Source organism: Symphalangus syndactylus, chromosome 15 (assembly GCF_028878055.3).
Source record: "Symphalangus syndactylus isolate Jambi chromosome 15, NHGRI_mSymSyn1-v2.1_pri, whole genome shotgun sequence".
NCBI lineage: Eukaryota > Metazoa > Chordata > Mammalia > Primates > Hylobatidae > Symphalangus > Symphalangus syndactylus.
The window spans coordinates 50,334,916-50,356,198 of NC_072437.2; the positions used below are offsets into that span (position 1 = coordinate 50,334,916).

At 34.4% G+C, this 21,283-nt stretch overlaps 1 long non-coding RNA gene across 5 annotated transcripts in view; it reads right to left on the bottom strand.

Annotated features, from left to right (window-relative positions):
* LOC129463824 (uncharacterized) overlaps positions 1 to 21,283 on the bottom strand; it is a 175,122-nt gene that overhangs the window by 97,124 nt on the left and 56,715 nt on the right. The window contains exon 4 of one of the 5 annotated variants that reach the window (XR_010115928.1): positions 14,731 to 14,868. The exons of the other annotated variants lie outside the window; for them this stretch is intronic. This is a non-coding gene — a long non-coding RNA (uncharacterized lncRNA). Of the gene's footprint in view, positions 1 to 14,730; positions 14,869 to 21,283 lie in introns of those variants that run through there. 5 annotated transcript variants of the gene reach the window in all.

The following is a 21,283-nucleotide window of genomic DNA, read 5'->3' on the forward strand; positions in this document are numbered from 1 at the left end:
CTTTTCATCACATTATTCTTTCTTTCTTTGATTTTTTTTTCCTTACAAAACAGCTTTTTTTAATTTGGCCCCTGAGAAGGAAGAATGGTATATTAATATTCTAGCAGAAACTCTTACAGAATAGATGATGATAGCGGTGAAAACTGCAAAGGCAAGTCTTGTTCTTGGCATCAAGTTTACAATTATGGCGAATTCTTTAGGCTTTAGTAGGGGAAAAAAAGATTATTTAACCTAAGCCTATTTTTCTAAAATCTGACTTCAATTTTAATAAAATGGAGTTTTTTTGCTACTCATCCTCTTCCTGTATCTGGGCCATGTAAGGAAGTGGTTACCATGTTGGTCGAGTTGTCCTGTCATCAACCTAACAAAGGTACTGATCATGCCTGAATTCCTCTAGGCATGATCAGTAGATGCTCTGTAAATCACAATGTTGTAAAAAAAATCTCCATTTGACTGTGATGTGACATCCACTTAAATAGACACATTGATAGGAAACTTTTAAGATCACACAAGTGAAATGTTACTTTAAAGACAATTCCTGACATTTGTTTCCTTTGTTTGCTAGTGTTATTTCTCCTGAAGGATTAACTTGTTTACACCACACCGTTTCCAAAATGAATCAAGTGACTCAAATAATAAAAAGTATCTATCTGTTAAGAAAAGCATAGAAAAATCAAACCCATGTAAAGGAATCAGCAATGCATATGTTAACCAAGAGAAATAAGCCAATTGTTGTTATTAAACACTAAGTTTGTTCCCGTTTCTAGTATTTAGGGCAAAATGAATAACATAGTAGGTGACATAATTTGTATCTTCTTGGATAAAGCTTGCTAGTTATTTTAAATAATAACTGTTCAGAAAAAAATCAAGAGTGCTGGTTTGGAGTTATTCCATTAGTTACTTGTATGACCTTAGAGAATTAATTCAAAATCCAAATTTTTTCCAGCAGCCCACCAGGTTCTACATGATCTGGGCCTGAGTAAATCTGTGAACTCATCTTCAACTTTTGTCTTTCCCATTCACTTGGCTCCATTCACAGTAGCTTTCTTGCTGGCCCTTGAACGTGCCAAACACACTCCAGCCTCAGCTTTTGCAGTTTCCTCTGAATGGGTCATTCTTACTGCAGATATTTTCTCTGTTGCCTCCATCACTTCATTCATTTCATTAATCTAATGAAACCTTATGAGTTAGGCTTTTTTGACCACTTAATGTAAAATAATGTCCACCCACAAGAACGTGCTTTTTTCCCCTTATCCTGCTTTTTATCCAAGCCCTTCCTAGAAATCTTGCACGAATTTATAGTCATTTTCTTATTTTCCTTCTTAAAATATAAATTCCATGAGGCATGTAATTTGTCTGCTTGGCTTATTGGATGATCTCCAGATTTTATAACAGTACCAGGCACACAGTAGGCAATACATAGTTGTTTCATGAAGGATTTAATTCAACAACCACTCAATCAGTGGCCTCTTTGTACAAACATTATACCTAAAGATGGGCTAGAGATATAGCACTGAATAAATTCTTAGATACAAATTATTCACAGTATAATAAATATGTACACTTAAACTTTATCTGTTGTTCCTTAATGAAAGATTGAATTCAATCATCTCTAAGTGTGTCCAGAATTGGTGGGTTCTTGGTCTCGCTGACTTCAAGAATGAAGCCGCAGACCCTCGTGGTGAGTGTTACAGTTCTTAAAGACGGTGTGTCCTGAGTTTGTTCTTTCAGATGTGTCCGGAGTGTCTTCCTTCTGGTGGGTTCATGGTCTCACCGACTTCAGGAGTTAAGCTGCAGACCTTCACGGTGACTGTTACAACTCTTAAAGGTGGTGTGTCTTGAGTTGTTCATTCCTCCTAGTGGGTTCATGGTTTGCTGGCTTCAGGAGTGAACCTGCAGATCTTCTTGGTGAGTGTTACAGCTCAGGCAGCGTGACCCGAAGAGTGAAAAGCAGCAAGATGTATTGTCAAGAGCAAAAGAGCAAACCTTCCACCTAGCAGGTTGCAGCTGCTTGTTCGGACAGCCTGCTTTTATTTCCTTGTTTGACCCCACCCACATCCTGCTGATTGGCCCATTTTACAGAAAGCTCATTGGTCCATTTTACAGAGGGCTGATTGGCCCATTTTACAGAGAGCTGATTGGTCCGTTTTGACAGGGTGCTGATTGGTGCGTTTACAAACTTTGAGCTAGACACAGAGTGCTGATTGGTGCATTTACAATCCTCTAGCTAGACACAAAAGTTCTCCAAATCCCCACTAGATTAGCTAGACACAGAGCACTGATTGATGCATTTACAAACCTTGAGCTAGACACAGAGCACTGATCGGTGCATTTACAATCCTTTAGCTAAACATAAAAGTTCTCCAAGTCCCCACTAGATGAACTAGACACAGAGCACTGATTGGTGCATTTACAAACCCTGAGCTAGACACAGAGTGCTGATTAGTGTATTTAAAATCCTTTAGCTAGACATAAAAGTTCTCCAAGTCCCGACCAGATTAGCTAGATACAGAGTGCTGATTTGTGCATCCACGAACCCCGAGCTAGACACAGAGTGATGATTGATGCATGTACAATTCTCTGGCTAGACATAAAAGTTCTCCAAGTCCCCACCCGACTCAGGAGCCCAGCTGGCTTCACCTAGTGGATCCCACACCAGGGCTGCGGGCGGAGCTGCCTGCCAGTCCCGTGCCATGCACCTGCACTCCTCAGACCTTGGGCGGTCGATGGGACCAGGAGCTGCGGAGCAGGGGGCAGCGCCCATTGGGGAGGCTCAGGATGAGCAGGAGCCCACTGCGGGGGTGGGGGGCTCAGGCATGGTGGGCTGCATAAGGTTTATTTTTTTATTTGTTGAAACTTATTATTGCTTTTATTTGTTGGAATTTGTTTATTGCTATATCCTTTTTTTAGCTTTTATTTTAAGTTCAGGGGTACATGTGCAGCTTTGTTATATAGGTAAACTTGTGTCATGGGGGTTTGTTGTAGAGACTATTTCATTATCCATGTATTAAGCCTAGTACCCATTAGTTATTTTTCCTGATCCTCTCCGTCCTCCCACCCTCCATCCTCCAACAGGGCCCAGTGTGTGTTGTCCCTTCTGTTTGTCCGTGTGTTCTCATCATTTAGCTCCCATGTATAAAAGTGAGAACATGTGATACTTGGTTTTCTGTTCCTGTGTCAGTTTGCTAAGGATAATGGCCTCCAGCTCCATCCATGTTTCTGCAAAGGACATGATCTCATTCCTTTTAATGGGTGCATAGTATGCCAGTGTACCACATTTTATTCACCTAGTCTACCATTGATGAACATTTAGGTTGAGTCCATGTCTTTGCTGTTGTGACTAGTGCTGCAATTAACATACCCGTTTATGTGTTTTTTTATGGTGGAACAATTTGTATGCCTTTGGGTATATACCCAGTAATGGCATTTCCGATTTTAGGTCTTTGAGGAATCACCACATTGTCTTCCACAATGGTTGAACTAATTTACACTCCCACCAACAGTGTAAAACCATACGTTTTTCCCCACAATCTCACCAGCATCTGTTGTTTTTTGACTTTTTACTAATAGCCATTCTGACTGGTGTGAGATGGTATCTCTTTGTGGTTTTGATTAGCATTTCTCTAATGATCAGTGATATTAAGCTTTTTTGCATATACTTTTGGGCCTCATGTATGTCTTCTTTTGAAAATTGTCTTTGACAAACCTGACAAAAACAAGTAATAGGGAAAGGATTCCTTATTCAATAAATGCTGCTGGCAGAAATGGCTAGCTATATGCAGAAGATTGAAACTGAACCCCTTCCTTACACCATATACAAACATTAACTCAAGATTGACTAGTGATTTCAGTCTAAAACTAAAAACTATAAAAAACCCTGGATGACAACACAGGCAATACCATTTTGGACATAGGAATAGGCAAAGATTTCATGGTAAAGACACCAAAAGCCATTGCAACAAAAGCAAAAATTGACAAATGGGAGCTAATTAAACCAAAGAACTTCTGCACAGCAAAGGAAGCTATCAAGAGCGTGAAAAGACAATCTAATTTTGCAAAGTATGCATCTGACAAAGGTCTGATATCCAGCATCTATAAGGAACTTAAACAAATTTACAAGAAAAAAAACATTAAAAACTGGGGAAGGGACACAGACACTTTTCATAAGGTTTCTTTTATCTGGAAAGTTTTATAATATTATAATTCAAAGGTCAAGCAGGAGTACAGATGCTCTTTACCTTCATTTCAATGTTCTAATTTGTCCCTCTAAAGCTTCTTTTATAAGTACCAACTTCTATTTATAAAGTACACCCTTTAACTTACAGATTCTGAACTTGTGTCAAATTCTTTCTTGTACTGAGATTGCTCTCTTAGCTCATCTCTGCCCATCTACATCACACTCACACTGAAGGCTGGGACAAATCTCTCTTACAGGTGAACTTTAGCTTTCCTAAACCAGCCCACAGTGATTACAATGGAGAACTTGCTGATCAGTTTATTCAGCCTCATTTACAGTGAAAAAGTAAATAAACTGAGTCCCAGAGACATTGCTTATTACTCAAAGCTTTTAGCTAGTTGATGACTAATTTTGCTTGTGTCCTAACTTAGATATTTCTTGCCTAGATTTGGATATCAGATATTCCTTTGTACTGCTATCTTTTTATTTTTAATGCCAAGTGAACACAAATTAGTTAAAACATAAGCTTCACGTTGGAAAAGCCAAAGGTTTTTGGCTTCCAATAATATTCAAAGCTCTTTCTTTTTTAATATATCTGATTCTTTTGCAATATTTTCAGGAAAGATATTATATAATGGGATCTCAGCTTATATCACAAACTGCAGTATTGTGTTTCCTTATAAAGAATGGTTACTCTACTATGTGTATGCATGTATAGGTATATGTTGTCATCTAAGTTCTTTATAACACAAAAGTGAGCACAATATAGATACTGCATAGATCTTTGCATTTTTACTTAACACTTAAGGAGGTTTTTTTCATATTTCAATCCTCAGTGTTTCCAATGTTTACAGACTATTCCATTATATACAGTGCCATAAGTTATTTAGATAAGCATCTAAGCATCTCTCCGTAGACACTGTAGGTATTTCCATTGTTTTGCTTTGCTATTCCTAATAACAGCGTAATGAATAGAATACACAAATATTTATAAATTGTACATACACATACCATATAAATATAAGTAGTTTTTCATAAAATTATGGGCTATTTATCTTTTTTTTGTGAACTGCAAGTTCCTATCCTTGGATTTTTTTTTTATTGATTCGATCATTCTTTCATTTTAAATTTGTATAGGCTCTTTGTAAATTGAAGGTATTAACTTTGTGTCAAGTGCTGTAAATATGTTTTGCCAGTTGTCATTGGTATTCACTTCTTTGAGATTTAAGACAGCTCATGAAAGTAAGGCCGTGAAAGCTATTCAAAATTAAGTGGATATCTGAGGCAATTATTCAGCACAGTCTAGCCCAGAAAAAAATACTCAGTTATTTTAATATTTCAAAAGGCAATGTTAATTTTGCAAATTTTTTAGGAAAATAAAATAAGTGGTGTGGTAAAATAATTTTCTATCTGGAGTACAATGACATAAATAATATTTAACAGCTCTGCAACATTGTTTCATACATAATTTAGATATTTTGCAGGTGTCACAGGGAAACTTTTCTCTCTGCAGTGTTTGGTCACCTCTTGAAAATAGTCATTTCTGGTAATAAGGACACATGTTGTAGCTCCTCTACACCACAAGGCCATTAAAAGTTAACTTTATTTAATGTAAAAAAGTTGTATCTTGAGAAGGAAATATTTAGGAAAGAATAATGATGTTGATTATGTTGACAAACAAAAGTCATTCAGAACATGTGCCAAAGAAGAAGCAGAATTCTCTCCTCTATATGTGTGTGTATATGAATACATGTATGTTTATAGATATATGTCTATATATGCATACATATGTCTATATATGCACATATATATACACACATGTACCCGTTTGCATCTATAAATAGATCGACTCAGAGAGAAGGAAAGAAAAATAATACAAATTCTATTTGGTATATTCTCTATAATCTAAAAATATTCAAAAGACACTATTAGGGAAACTGTGATGTTTAAAAATGTAGGGTATCTAGAATAAGATCCAGAAATTTTCTCCGAACTACAGGTAATCAGAGTTGCTAAAAGAAACTTTTACCATCCTCTATAGCCAAGATTTTAGGTACTTCTGGGGAACCAAAGAATGAATGAGGAGTCACATGGTGCAGATGTTAACAGAGCAGGCTGCAGATGCCTGGTGACTTGGTTAATATCTGTCTCTAAGGTTCACTGTTGCATTTCATTGGAAGGGACATAACTATGCTATATCTCAGTTTACTCACTGATAAAACAGGCCTCTTAATAATGTCTATGCCATAGGATTTTGTGAGGATGGAATAAATTAATACATGCAAAGTTCTCCAAGGAATGCTTGGCATAAAATAAATGCTCAGTGAATATCTGGTTGTAGAACTGTCAATGTCCCATTTTAGACCTGTAGAGGAGACGTTTTCCATACCTCTTCATTTCCAGAAATCCCTGTTCTTTATTGGAAGTTGAGGTGTAAGTTGGCTTTTATTTAATGGAAGAATGCAAACAGAGTGAGAGTGAGGAGGGGCGCACTACTTATTGGAATGGCAGCTGCACAGATCAGGCATGATTGCTCCCATGAGACTAGATCTGAAGGCACATGGGAGAGATGGAAATAAGGTGAGGAAGGGAAGCTGGTATTAAACTCTGACTGGTGTCACTGACATACTGAAAAAAATGTAAAGTCCCTGCTATAGAACCAATTTCTACTATGCTCCCTTTGATAATGACCTTTCTTCCTGAATAGCCTCTTGATTAGATACTACAAATCTTACAAATTTGTTTCGTAAATGAAGAATGTGTTAGACATGGTAAAATCTTGTGAAGACTAAGTGACATTAAATTTAAAAATTTTATGTAGGATAGAAACATTCTGTAATAGTAGTAGCAGTAGTTTTAAGTATTATTATTAACAACATTATTATAATTAGTATTGTTATAATTTAACAAAGAAAAATTATGAAGGGTCAAAGTTATATATGTTTATATAGAGAGAGAAATAAGGAACAAGGCAAAAATATTTTATTTTCTTAAACTACAAGAGGAAAAATGTGAGATTTGTCTCATCTGGCTGGCACATCTTATGTAGACAAAAATAATTTCAAAATTTTGATATGGAATGTTATATCACATATCAATCATGCTTCCCAACAAATTTTGCTTATAAAAGATTGTAAGTTTGAAAAATGTTTCAGGTGGGGATAACATAAGAAAGCTAAAAAGAATAGCATCCAAGTGAATAAGATATCACATCAGCATCCTAACCATTTCACAGCCTGAAGACAACTGTTATGCAGCCAACACAAGGGCAAACACAGGCTGCCAAAGAGCCAGATGCTATTGCTGGAAAGAAAATTTTCTCAACTCAGCATCTGGGTCTTGTAATGCAATCCAGAAAAACGAAGGCAAGCCGAGTTTTGCAAAGCGGAACACAGTGGCCTTACCTAAATGCTGTAGATATTATAAAATAATATTTATAATAAATGTTTATTAATTTTAGAACTCGAAACCAGATTTGACTTGTACTCAATATTCCTCCAGGTCAGTGATCACATCCATTAAGATATTTATCCATTATAAAGTTTGTAATGGAATATTTTGTGTTGGTGTCTTGGAGGAAAGCAGGGTTCTATAAGACCATGCTCCAGTATAACTTCTTGTGGGTAAAGACATCTTAAGTGGAAGCTTCTGCTCTTTGCACTCCAATATTTATAGAAAGCTGTAAGACTTACAAGCTTTGGAATCCTAGTATTTGCCTATTATGTATATCGTCTCCATAGGGAAGAACACATCAATTGGAAAACATCGAATAAATCAGACAATAAATGGACAAGGCATGAGTTTATATTGACACTCAACAGAATAATGTGCTTGTTTATCTGAAATGATTTTATAATCCTTATTTTTTAAAAGAGTATTTCTGTTTGGACAAGGAAAAAGTACATATGAAAATATATATATTATATATATAATATATATGCAAAACATACCTGTACATATTAAATAATTCTATTTTACTGTTCAGGTTTAAGTCGTAATATTTTACAGGAATATTTTATCTGTGTATCTAGATGTCTGAGATTGGCTATAAGACTGTCCTTTGGTGACACATCTTCAACTAATTTTAAAAGTATAACTAAATATTTGGTAGTGAAAGCATAAGGTTCAATTTTATAATATTATGTATCTGCTATTAGATAATCTGAAGTTCAGGAAGTTGTGTATTAAAAAATACCATTTATCCCAATAGATCCTACTTAATGATCTATTATGTTTAAGGCATTAAGAAACTGCTGAAACTTATTCAAAGATTAAGTATGGACACTTTTGCTGTCCAAGTGTTTACTATTTTTGACATAATTACACTTATGTGCCATTTATATTTTGCTATCAGTTTTATTAAGGGCAACAACCAGATACTAATTGATAAAAGGAAAAGAATGAAGTTATAAAATACAAATGTACTTCTGCTTCCTTCCATTTTAGAGATCAGTTGGATTCCTATTACTTTTAGTTTCTCTGCTCAGTAATAGAATTTATGTATTTGTGTGTTTGTTTGTTTATTTATTTATGTCTACCAGATCAATTTTCTTTCCTTTAAAAATGTGCCAGTGTCCAGATAATTAAGGATAATAATAATACTATTTTGCAATAATAAAATAAGTAAAACAGATAAAGCTTTTTATGGAGAATATCATAATTATTGTTGTACTTGTAAATTCAAGTGTATGCTGAGCATTAGTGGTCCTCCTATTAATTTAAGTGGTTTTTAATTCAAATAACAAAGAATAAATAGACCTACATATTATCTCTTAAAATGTAAACAAGTGTGCTCATCTACTTAGAGAAATAATTTGAATGTGACCAAGTCCAAGGTCTAAATCTCCATTTAAACTATATAGCATATTCTTGGCCAAGGAATACATTGCTAAATTTAGAAAGTGGATTCAGAAACGTGGTACCTCAGTGATAAGACATAGTTGCCAATCTAGTATGAATTCAAAGCTGTTACGAATTAAATTAGTTCTTCCCCCTTCAATTTTTCCCTCAGATAGGTCAGTATCATCTTTATTTTAAGATTATAGATTGTGTTTGCCAGGCACAGTGATGTGTGCCTGTAGTTGCAACTACTCTAAAGGCTGAGGATTGCTTGAGCCCAGGAAGTCCAGGCTGCCGTGAGCTATGATCGCTCCGCTGCTTTGCACCACTTCAGCAAAGGTGACAGAGAGACCTAGTCTCAAAAAAAAAAAAAATTAATTAATTAATTAAAAAAAAAGTTCTTGATCATGTTTATGTTCATGTGTGCTAACACAGTAGATCAAAATGAGGTAGAACTTAAAATACATTTGAAAAATGAAAGAAAACTTTATTTCATGTCTATTTTTTGTTATCAGTTCTATTAGCAAACTCTCTAGGGTTTTCAAAGACGATGAAGAGAAGCCCAAATTAGATTACTTGAATCAACAGTCTTGTGTCTATTCATATTCAACTTCCTGCTTTTCACTGGACAAGAATTGGTCCAAATTTTCCAGTTTTGTAATCTCTACATTTTGAACACGAACCAAAATCTATTAGGTGTATAATAAGGATAGGACCTCTAGCCACGTTTTGTTCTTAGCTGTGTTCCAAGTAGTGTCCACAAATTACTCATGTAATTACCCCAGTATCTAGCATTGTCTATATTGGCATTCACCAAAAAAAAAAAAAAAAAAAAAAAAAAAAAAAAAGTTGAATGAAGGAATAAAAGAATGAATAAAAAATAAAGAAATAGAATATGAGGAATTTAAATTTCCCTGGATGATCCATAGAGATCAAGAGGCCAGTGAGAAAATGGCAGAACAATATATTTGGACAAACAACCTCACTTATTGGCAAGAATATCATAGCATTAGCAAGAAAACTAGCATTGTGCTAGCTCTGAGAGATGGCTTTCTAGCCACAGTTTTTCCATTTTTGAGCAGTCAAGTATTTGGTAAATCATGCAGCTTCTCCAGGCCTCGGTCTCCTCATCAGTTCTGGTAGGTCATGAACTGCAACTAGAAGCACAGTGATTGCAAGCAACAATCAATTAGTAATTGCTTCCTGGTGCCATATGAGATTCTAAGTTCCCTTCTGTATGAAATGAGCCATCAGGAGTACTGTGTATAGTGAGTAATGGCTGTCGTGGGCCTGTGGGAATATTGCATCCCTGAGCTAGAAGTTTTCTAAGGGGTTTCCATGATTTTTCTGGATTCTTAAATAATCTGTTTATCTTGGCTGAAAATGCTTCCCTTACCTCTTTAACCTCTTGCCAAAAACCATTACTTTCTAGTTTCACTTAAGCTTTTTCAAGACAGTAGCTCTAACCTCATCAGTAGTTAAATGACTGTGATCCATATTCTGTTATCTTTTCCTTGCTGTTTGACTATCATAGATCAGAAATTGTTATTTTATGTCCTAGATATAAAAAACTTAATGTAAGATAATAGTACATTTTTAGTACTAAAATGTATTCATTGCATATTTATTAAGAAATGCAAAATTATTTAAGATCAAATAATGCTTCCTCAGTCAGACAAAGCTAAACATATGATATTTGATATGATATAACATTTAACAATGGATAATTCCAATATAATATGGAGTTTTTATACAAGACTAAACAGTTACATTCAGATTTTACTATAAATGATTATATTCCTGAAAGGTATACCCTAAAATTCCATCTATTTATTTCAAGGCACTAATAATCTAGGGATCATGAAATAAATATGTTATTTACTTTAAACAATCCAGTTAAATGTTTTATGTGTAGGTACTTAAAAATCTACAATTATAAGCAGCTTAGTCAATCTTGTTAAAAAAAAAAAAAAACACTCTCTTCTGAATAACAGACAAAACAATGTACTTGATCTAATGAATTTTAATTTATCAGTTTAATCAACTTTGGTATGCCTGTTGCCAATTTCTTTGCCTTTAAACAAGAATATATGGCAATTGATCAGAAAGAATATGCTTTCCGTGTGACTTTGAAACTACGCCATTCCTGCTGCAGTTGTGTTGCTGCGATGGATGACTTTCACAACAGGAAATCAGGCCAATTTAAAGTCCAGGCACCAAGCAATTTGAGAACCACCAGCTTTATGCAGTAATATAATTATTCCCTCCGAGGCTCTTAATTGTATTCATCACACCATGATTTCTGCACAAATTAAGCATGCATTTATTGCTATATATAACTTGCTTTGCATTTAACATTCTGGAAACAAATTTCAAGGAGATAGAATTTTGGACTTATTCATCCCATGAAATCACAAGTTCCAAATGTTAGGTATACTTTAAGGTCACGCTTTCTTCTTTCTAGTCTCTAAATAAATGAGATACCAAACTGTGCAGAGAGATGAAATATCTGGAACTGGATTTATGCAAATACATATGTTTTTCATTACCCTGAAAATTTGCAGAGAACCAAATTCTAAATATTTCCTGCATCCATACTGTTTTTCTGAAAGGAATTCTGAGTTAAATCTAAGTTACATGTAAAATCATTCTGAATCAAAAACTGTTTGAATGTATGCTCACCATCAAATATCAATTACCCATGAAATAGACTGGACATATTTAGGACTAAAATAAAATAATAAAAATGACCCCAATAAATATACACAAATAACATCATACCTTAAAAGTAAGTAGTATATTTTACTTGACATACATAGAAAAGAAATTTATATTTATGAGTTTCTAAAAGATTTTAAACCAGAAAAAACAAGTTTCCTTTTATTATTTTCTTTAAAATATTTTAAATGATGCAGTATGCATTCCTATAGCATTTGCTGCTGGTAGCTTTTATTACACTACTTCCCCTTATGCTGAATTTTTATCTATATTGGAAACATCACTTTCTAGTATTTGATATAATATACTTATTTTCTCTATTTTTTACCAGATTGTAAGCTCCATGAAGGCAATCACTTTTCTATCTATCCATCCATTCATCCATCTGTCTATCATCTATCTTATACATATGTGATCTATCTTTACTGCTGCATATTCAGTGTGCCTAATAATTGTGTACAACACAGTGGGCATTCAATAAATATACACTGAAGGAAATGCTAACTAATCTCCGCCTGTGTTAGCCCTGTCACATTCATAGACTGTAAACTCCTTGAAGGCTGGTGCTAAAGAGAGGCAGCATAGTGATCTGCATTCTCTCAGTCATACACTGTTGAGCAGAGACCATGAGCTGGGCAACAAACTAAAATGTCTAGAGTTTTTGCATTCACAAATTGTACTTGCATTTTCAAATGGCTTTGCCCTGTTTTAGTTGAATAACATAAAAATATTTAGTCTCTAATAGTTCATTTGTAAAAGAAGACTAATGAGAATTGTTTAGAAATCATTAGGACATAGTACAACATTGAATGTAAAATGCTGTAAACATAAGCCTAGCAGAAAGGAAGCACTTATTAGATGGTAGCTGCTACTTCAGGAGGATTTTTGTCTTCTGTATTTGTTTACTTAGTATCTTATACATAGTAGGTGGAGGATAGATATTTTTGGAAGGTTGAGTGACTTCTTTCTAGTTCCCTAAGTCAATCATCCTTAGGTCACGAGGATCTGGAAAAGAAAGGAGTCCTCATTTTAAATACAGCTCTGAGACAGGTATGAAAAATGGTGTCTGTCAGAGATGGGACCTGATTCATACAGCCATGAGAGGACCTGAAGGGAACTAGTGGCCAAATGGGATGGGTTTAGGTTTCTCTTAAGGGCAACCAACATATCTGTGAAAAGTGTTAAGCGATTTCACAAATAGACAATATCTCTGGATATTATTCAGCAGGTCAAAAGAGAAGATTATAGAAAACTTGCTGACCAGAAAAACAATTTTAAACTTTCTTATTAATGAATATTTGAAACAGTGAAAAATTGTATGAGGGTCATTGCAACAGAATGGAAAAAGTGAGAGAAAGACCTATAAGGATTAGATGATTGGGTAATAGAGCTTACTTGTGGGGTGCAGATGAAGTAGAAAAAGTAATCAAAGATAAAATACAGACTTCTAAGTGAATATTTATGTCATTTGCTGGGGTAAGAGTTATAGAACAAGAAATAAATACCCTTTGCACACATTTTCCACACATATTTTAGGCAGAAAAATTATGCTGTGTTGTTATTTGACAACATATTAATTTCCTCTTTCTACTTTCTCACCTAAATTTAATATAAGTTTTCTTTTGCTCATAAATTTAGTCTGCTCAGTGATCCACAGATAATTCAAGGTTAAAATTATTATTTTCTCTGTTGTTCTTCTTACAAAAATCAATCTGCAATTTAACTAATTAATATTTCTATTAATTTATAGAAAATACTTATGCAAGGGTGGAAGGATCAGGAAGCTTAAGATTGTAATTTAACATCAAAATAACAAGTGATGAAAACTACACCTTTTCATATGCAACACGCCATTTTTACATTAATGATTGAAAGTTGAAAATTAGAATAATTGATTTTCTGTATATGCACTTAATTGCAATATTTGTGACCATATTATTGAACTGAATATTAAATTGGCATTTTGCAAAACCTTTCATTTGCAGATTGTACGCTTTTAAATTCTGTGTTCTCATCTATCAGCTTCAAGCCCTCAAGTCTATATCCTTCTTAAATGGTGTTAACACAACTTCATTACATAGCAATGTATACTATACAAATGTTAATTATGTATTTGACCTTGTTAATAACATGGCAATGTTACAATTTTGATTTGCTTTTAAAAACTATAGATAAAAAATTTATGTAAAAGGATATAGAAAATAATCAGTAATGCAATTAGTTGCAAGCCTATTTAAACATGTAGGCATAAAATGTCCCCAACATGTTATTAATTTACTCAATCTATTTTTAAGAGAAAGCAATAACATTCATGATACTCAGTTAATTTTTTAAAAATTTTATGTACTATAATTCTTATGGGCTAATTAAAGAAAAAGTAATATAATAACATGACATTGTTTAAAAGTACCTCAAAAATAATTTTACGTGTTTTACTAAGTAATATTCCATTTCATATGTATTTCCTTTCTTTGGAAAATCATAACAAGCACAATACTTTGAAAACCATTACTATCATGTTTGTGTCTTTTAATAATAAAATACTGCAGTCAATAAATTTTGCATACTTCTAAATTCATGCTATCTACATGTCTCGTCATATAATAAGTAACATAATGATAAAGTGGGCAAGAATCAGAAAGATGGAGAGAAAGAGATAAAGGCAGACAGAGACAGAGAGACTAGGAACAGATAGGTAATATTTATACAAGTAACAAAAGAAATCAACTGGAATAGATTCATTGGTGTTTTATGTGCCATCTTCTTCTAATAAGATCACGTTTCCAGAAAATCAAGTCTGCATAAATATGGTAAAACCAAGAGCTACTGAAGTCACTAAGCTCCAGTTTTCTTAAATGACAAACAAAAGTGAAAAGCAAAGAAACAAACAAAAAGATTCTAAGGGAATTAGTTGTCTGCAACAAGAGAAATAGAATTAACAGAGAACAAAACAGCATTCTACTAAAGTACCGAGAGAACAAATTACTGGCAGAGCCTAAATGGCATAAAAGGAGCGTTTATTGTCATGAATATTCATGTCACTTGTGTTTCACTTGCAAGAAAACTTTAGCAAGAGCTTCTTGAGTCTTCCTGGCATCGTAACCCACAGTCCAAGGTGGGTCCTGAGAAGAAAACTAAAGAAATACAAAATTTGGCACTAAGTAAAGATAAAGTTTGGGGAAGAAAAGGGGATATACGTTCTCCAAGTGGCAGATATCAGTGTGTAGTATCCCCTGATAATGGAACTTGTGATGAGAAAATTCACTGTGCCTTGCATATTCTAGGTTTACTGAAGCTCTTGATGGGAATGGCAACTGGAGCCCCAAGTGAGTTTGTATGAGCTGTATTACTTTTACACTCTGTGCCAAAAGTTAGGCTAGAAATATATTTGTAGTAAATTATAAAACAGTTAATTCACTACACCTCATTCTTGAAGGTGACTTGCTTTGAATACTTCTATACATTTCGGTAGGGAGGTAGTGAAAGTTTAAATGATACAAACTCAGATAAAATGCTGAAGAATAACTCTATAAATACTATGTGAGCCTAGATTTTCTTTATATTATGACAATTTATTAATTATGTCATTGATTTCCTAATTTTTCTTTTCTTATGCAGAAAAAGAAATATGTAATTTCTTTCATTATATGATTTTTATATTTTTGTGATCTACGGGGATGCTTTTGTACTTTAAAAATACTAGCTACTTTCACTGTAATTTGTATTTGCCTATAAAGTTAGTGAGTAATCTTTTATTGTTTATGAAAAAGATAAAAGTTCAACTTTGTGGGTTTTGGTTTTTGAAAATACGCTGTCAGTGTGCATAAACCATTATTTTTTTCAAGTGTTCATTATACACCTTTAGAAATAATGTCAGTTTATCTTAGGACTTTTACAATCTGTATAGATGAGTTTTAATTAATTAGAGAATAAAGGCATGAATGACAAACTTAAAGATTATTCACTCAAACAGAGAATGTTTCCATATTAGGAGCCAAAACCATATTAGGAGCTGAGAATAGAAGCATAAATAGAATGCCAAATCTGCCTTTGGGAATCTCCAATCAGCTTAATAGCTAAACACAACACACTATATTTCTGCCTTTACGAAATTGGATGTAACACATTTTACAAAATTAGTGAAAACTCTTATTCATGGGAGGGAGTTTCTCTGTGCATACAGCATAGAAGAGCTAAGTTTTTTATTTAAGAAAAGAAAACTTGTTTTAAAAAGTCACTTTCTAAAGATGCATTGCAAACACACTTTGGTTTGGGATACAAGAATGACGTAAGAAGCATAACAGTGCAGATGTGGGGGGTTGAAGTATCACACTGCCATTTGTGACAAAAAATACATATAGCACAGCATTATATGTGATTTTTACTTTGAATTTTCAAGTTTGTACTCTAGATAATTTTAATACTAATAATAATGCTTTTAAAAAATAAAGGTATGCAAAGAATCTTCTACTTTTATTCTTTAAAAATACATGCGTGTAAATAATCCTCTATTTTTTACAGGAGACTTAATTCTCTGTGTTGGCAAGGATAACGAGAAGTTGAAAGTTACACGGTGATAGGAAGGGACAATGAATCTGAAAGCATTATCTTTTTTAAAAATTATTTTTTAGAGAGTCTAACTCTGTTTCCCAGGCTAAAGTATCGTGATCACATTTCACTGCAGCCTCAAACTCCTAGGCTCAAGGGATCCTCCTTCCACATCCTTTGGAGTGGCTGGGACTACAGGTGCATGTCACTATGCCTGACTAATTTTAAAAAATAATTTTGGAAATGAGGTTGTACTATGATGCTCTGTCTGGTCTTGAACTCCTGGCCTCAAACAATCTTCCTGCCTTAGCCTCTGGAGTAGCTGGAATTACAGGTGCAAGCTATGACCCTGTCTTGGGAAGCATTATCTTAAAAACATTGTGCCCTACTAAGAATGGACCAAGAGCCTTATGTTGTGCCTACACTCCAAAGCCTTCTCCTTATTTTATACTCAAATTATTAGCGAGGATATTAACTAGAGAATATTCTACAGATCGAGTAGAGGTGTGCTGAATTTTCTCTAATAAAATAACTGGTTTTTCCCTCACCAGTGCTGATACAAAGAGGTTACAAACAAGTTTAGATTTGAAATTGGAAAAAGAGGGAGAAAGAAATTAACAACAAAGAGAAAGCAAAGGAACAGATAAGAATGAAAAAAACAAATAAACAAAAACCAGAAGACTGAGTACAAATGCTGATAGTGGTTTGATTTTGGATGAGCTTCAAAGGGATGATGATTTAGCATGGTGAACCTGGAAATATGGATTTAAAAAAGGCAACAGGTTTATGCTATACATGGGGGCAGATGTGGGCATCACTGGTTTCCTGCAATCTAAAGTTACAATAAAATGAAATAAAAAACAAAAAGTGCATCTATATCTACATCTCCATCTATATCTGTATCTACACACACATACATTTTGCATACATATTTCCCATATATATTTAATATACTTATTCTCCATAATGAAGGTATTTCTAATGGTATTTTAAAAAATTTTTTTGCTATTCAAAGGGGTACAAAATAAAGGCAAGAACAAGCAATCTGAGTCAAAACCTCTGGGTTCTAGAGCTGTCTGTCTTGGAATTAGATTCATGTTCTTAATAAGAGCACTTAAGCTCTTTAAGCCTTTTTCCTCAATAGTCTATGGGGGATTAAACAATAGCCTTGTTTAACCATACAGGCTTTGCTTTAAATTTCTCTGTAACTGGGAATCCTGATGCTTCCAGAGTTGTATACACGAATAGTCTGTAAGCTCTAAAGGACTTTACAACTGTTGAGAATGGTAATGATAATATGCTTTAGAAAATGTTGATTTACATTAGCTTAAATGTGCCCTGCACAAATAAGTTAACTTCACGACTAACAATCATTTTTGGTTTTGTGAGTGTGTAATGAATAAAGAACATGAGGCATTATAAATTTTTTCCTTCTCAACAGATTTCTGCACATAGAAAAAATACATGTAGAGGGAAAAAATTAGCCTTTCGTGTACTCCAGTGCTTTGTATGTTGAAATAATTTATTTTAAAGAGAATTTATAAAATAGTACAGCATTAAAAATGAAAAAAGAAATTTATTGAGTTATTCTTTATCACGTGATTGCTCACGGAAACTTGGTTTAGGTCACAGCCATACAAAATATCAGACTTTATTCAATGCTCTCAGGAAAAAATGTAAAAGTCAAGTTTGCTGATGTCACTAAGTGATAGAAATCATCCTGTTTGATCCCAGTCATTTGTTACACTTAAAAGAGAAAAAGAACTCCCATAGAGAAATTCCTGAAACAAATCAAGTTTCTCAAAAAGCTCAAAATTAAAAAGAACTTAACAGAAAAACATTTTCAAAATGTAATTGACATAAGAGGGATCTCTGGGAAGATGAAGGCATAGGAAGCACCAGGAATCTTGCTCCTTATCTAAACAAACAATGACAGTGTTAAAATCTGTCTAATATAACTATTTTGGAGTTCTAGAGTCTATTGAAGTCTTGCCACATCTAGGGGAAGACTTGGATGGTAATTGATAATTAATTTTGGTTGATTACAAAGTTTAGCACAGTATCATCTCTCCATCCCCCACCCCTAGTCCCATAGCAGCCAGCTGTGAATGTTTCTGAAGCAGCCTGTACACAACTTGCAGGAGCCAAGGTGGGCAAAAAGGATTCTGCTCTTTACTCTCTGGGAGCTGTGCTCTGATCACTAATTTCAGCTGTTGGTCACAGAGATGCAAAAAAAGATGTGGGCAGACATTGTTCTTGAATTTATACCCATTATTGAAAGCCTCTTCTCTTCCAACTGAAGTGAATTCCAGGAGATTTAAAAGGCCTGCATTCTTTCTTCTCTTCATTTTTATCTTTTCCCCTTTTGGGAAGATAAAAATAAAGACTAAGACATTCAAAAGCAACTGCATATATAAGGAAAATTAGAAAATGACTGTGTATGCCCAGGAAAAGTTTTCGACTCAGAAAAGACGTGAGAAGACATCAAGTTTGCACCTTAGGCTGATCCTTGGTACAGAGACAGCCCACAATGATCAAAACCCACAAAAACAATATACAAAAACAAAAAGAAAAAAAAATAAATAAATCCTGGAGAAATTAGGGAAATCTGACTTCCAGGGTTACCACATTGGATCTAATAAAGATTCAAGTAATTTAACCTTTCATAAAGATTCAAATAATTCAATAGTAATTAAAGATTTAGTAATAATTAATAATGTAATAAAGATTCAAATGTTTATTGAGATGAGGCAAAACAAGATTGCAGAATAGAATCCTCCAGTGGTTATCTCCCCTCAGGAACACCAAATTAAACAACTAGAAACCCATATACACAATTGTTTAAACTTGTCTTTAAGAAATAAGTATTAAGCCGGGCACAGCAGCTCATGCCTGTAATTCCAGCATTTTAGGAGGCCAAGGCAGGCAGATCACTTGAGGTCAGGTGTTCGAGACCATCTGGGACAACATGGTGAAATCCTGTCTCTGTGAAAAATACAAAAATTATCTGGGCGTGATGAAGCACTCCTGTAATCCCAGCCACTCAGGAGGCTGAAACAGGAGATCACTTGAACCTGGGAGGCAGAGGTTGCAGTGAGTTGAGCTCAGGCCACTGCACTCCAGCCTGGGCGACAGAGTGAGATTCCATCTCAAAAAAAAAAAAAAAAAAAAAAAAAAATCAAAAGTTTGAAAGACAAAGAGAGAAATTTGAAAGCAGCAAGAGAGAAATGATGCGCCACATATAAGGGATACTCAATAAGATTTTAAACAGTTTTTCATCAGAACGCTAGAGGTAATAAAACAGTGGGCCAACATATTTAAAAGCTAAAAGAAGAAAACTGTCAACCAAAGTTCCTATGTCTGGCAAAGCGTCCTTCAAATATAAGGAAGAAATTTCAGATAAACAAAATCTGAGTGAGTCATTATCACTGGATCTGCTCTGTAAAAAATGCTCAAGGGAGTCCTTCAAGGTGAAAGGGAAAGACACTGGACAGTAAATTGAAGCCATATGAAGAAATAAAAATCTCAACAAATGTAAATACATGAGTAGTTATAAAATCTAGTATTATTGTAACACTGGTTTGTAATTCTACTTTTTGTTGTCTAAATGATTTAAAATACTTGTACATTAAAGGAAAACAATCAATTATTAATCTAAATGTAGTATTATTGTAAGTTTGGTTTGTAGTTCCACATTTTGTTTTCCACATGGAACTAAAAAAAAGTCCTGAATAGCCAAGACAACCCTAAGCTAAAAGAACAAAGCTGGAGGTATCATGCTACCTGACTTCAAGCTGTACTACAATGCTACAGTAATCAAAACAGCATGGTACTGGTACAAGAATAGACACATAGACCAAGGGAACAGAATAGAGAACTCAGAAATGAGACTGCATACCTACAACCATCCAATATTTGACAAACCTGAAAACAAGCAAGCAATCAGGAGAGGATTTCCTGCTTAATAAATGGTGCTTAGAGAACTGGCAAGCTATATGCAGAAAATTGAAACTGGACCCCTTCTTTTCACCATATACAAAAATCAACTCAAGATGGATTAAAGACTTAAATTCAGATCACCTGAGGTTGGAAGTTCAAGACCAGCCTGACCAACATGGAGAAACCCCATCTCCACTAAAAAAAAATACAAAATTAGCCGGGCGTGGTGGCAGGCGCCTGTAATCCCAGCTACTGGGGAGGCTGAGGCAGGAGAATTGCTTAACCTGGGAGGTGGAGGTTGTGGTGAGCCGAGATCATGCCACTGCACTCCAGCCTGGGCAACAAGAGTGAAACGTACCCTAAAACTTGAAGTATAATAATAAATAAATAAATAGGACCCTAAAACTATAAAAACCTAAAAACCCTAGAAGAAAACCTAGGCAATACCACTCAGAACATAAGCACAGGCAAAGATTTCATGATGAAGGTGTCAAAAACAATTGCAACAAAAGTCAAAATTGACAAATGGGATCTAGTTAAACTAAAGGGCTTCTGTACAGCAAAAGAAACTATCATCAGAGTAAACAGCCAACCTACAGAATGGGAGAAAACTTATAACCTATCTATCTGACAAAGGTCTAATATCCAGCATCTACAAGGAACTTAAACAAATTTACAACGAAAAAAACAAATAACCCCATTAAAAGTGGGCAAAAGACATGAAGAGACACTCCTCAAAACAAGACATACATGTGGCCAACAAACAAATGAAAAAAGAAAAAAAGCTCAACATCACAGATCATTAGAGAAATGCAAATCAAAACCACAATGAGAAAGCATTTCACACCAGCAGAATAACTATTATTAAAAAGTCAGAAAACAACAGATGCCAGTGAGGTAGTGGAGAAAAAGGAATGCTTTTACACAGTTGATAGTGTAAATTAGTTCAACCATTGTGGAAGACAGTGTGTCAATTCCTCAAAGACCTAAAAACAGAAATACCTTTCAACCCAGCAATCTCATTACTAGATATATACCCAAAAGAATGTAAATTGTTCTACT